This window comes from Furipterus horrens, unplaced genomic scaffold (genome assembly GCF_987537825.1).
Source record: "Furipterus horrens unplaced genomic scaffold, mFurHor1.1.pri manual_scaffold_13, whole genome shotgun sequence".
Lineage (NCBI taxonomy): Eukaryota > Metazoa > Chordata > Mammalia > Chiroptera > Furipteridae > Furipterus > Furipterus horrens.
Window position 1 is genome coordinate 49,233,285 of NW_028327183.1, and position 1,919 is coordinate 49,235,203.

The window sequence follows — 1,919 nt, forward strand, 5'->3', positions numbered from 1 at the left end:
TGCATCTGGAAAAACTCCAAAATGTGTATATTTTCAATATTTTAAGCTTATTACATTCAACTATAACTCAATAAATATGTTAAAATTACATGTACACACTTGAAAATATTGCTTAAAGTATAAGAATAGAAAATACAAAACTCAATAAAACCTAACTCTAATATATCTTTTTCTTCTTCATTTTTCTGCTTACTCAACTGAGGTGGCAAGTTCTTTGCAGCCTGGAGCCTTTCCGGGGCCTGCTGAGTCCCTCTCAGCGGCACCCACAGCCCAGCAGGGTCCAGCCTCGCCAGCATCAGTCATCACGCAGTCTTCCTCACTCTCCCAGCTCCCCCACTGGACTCCATCTGCTCCTCCAGCCAGCCAAGGGTCAGCTCACCAAGATCAGTCCTCTGCAGGAAGCTCTTTTTTTTTTTTTTTTTTAACACCCTCTATTCTTCAAGGGGAAAATGGCCACTCACCCTCCAGGCCTCTGCCAAGAAGTGACTTTCTCAGAAGTGCTCTCGGTGATCCCCAGACCAAAGAGACAAAGTACATGGTGTGGATGCATCCAAAGTTTCCTTCACACCCCTTCACTGGATTGTAACTAACTCCCTAGAGCCGTGGTTCATCTGAGAGCCTGTCTCTGTTACAAGGTGAACTCGATAAGCTCAGGGCCCATATAATATCTCATTCTCTTTAGAGTTTCCAGGGCCCAGCCAAGAGCCTGACACCTCACAGTTGCCCCATTAACACTCATTAAATCGATTAGGAAACCACACAGTGGAGGCCTGTCTCTCTGTGTGACAATTGCGGTCAAATTATGTTTCTTATGGACACAAAGGCATTGGTGTCAGCATGAGAGGCGGCCACCACATGTTAGGGGACATCCCAGGATCAGGTCTTACTCCTCAGGAGGTAAGAAAGGAACTTTCTAACACTGAAGGATTGAATTACCCTTCATTCCCCCCCCAAGTCTCAGCCCTCCAGAATCCCACCTTCTGAGTTACACTTCATCAGCCCAGGCCATGTTTTTCTTTTTCTCACAGATACCTGACTGGACAGAAACTGGATCCTCATCCAATCTTAGAGTTCCTACCAGGGGAGGAACTTATAAGAATCAGGGATGACTTTTCATTCCCAAAGTTTCTCATTGGTGGGACACCCACCTGTTGTTTCTGAAGACATTTCTCTAGTTCCTGATGTCCTGGGAAACAAGGGACACTTGCTCTGCAGAAAGAACAGGAGAACCAGAATCCGTGCTTGCTTCCATCTCAGAATGGCTGAGGATTGTACGAGACCCTCCCTTCCCTAACAGGAGAGGCCGCAGGGCCCCTGGTTGATTCTTCAGGTAAGCTCATCCAGCTCCTGGGCCCTGTGGGCAGACAGGAACAGAAAATGACTTATATCCAACACCCCAATGCAGTGATGGAGGACACAGCACATTTTGGGGATCAACACACCAGGTCAACACTCTCTCCCTAAAACCTAGGTAAAATGTTCCCCAGGCCCTTCCTTTGAGCCCTTGAAAGCAGAGTCTGAAAGAGCACTTCACCCAAGTGGGACAGTTCTCCTGACTCTGGACTCATAGTACTGTGCTCTGGACAGTGCCTGACCTCTCACTGGACTTACCCTGCCAGGGTCAGCATCCCTGTGCAGCACCTGACATTGGCTGCAGGTGTATTTCTGTTCTCCACGGGGCAACAGTGAGACACACAGGAAATAGATGGGTGGGCCCGGCTTTATCTGAGAAGATGGAGAAACAGCCTAATTTTCATCCCCAGCTTCAATAGGACTTACTCCAGCCCTCCCTCCTGCCTGATATGTGTCACCTGCTAATTCTAGAGACTGTAAACAAAAAGTGGCTGTTTAATGAACCTTACAAGCTCAGTGACCAAATGTAACCTAACACTATATTCTGATCAGAAATTTCTAACTGG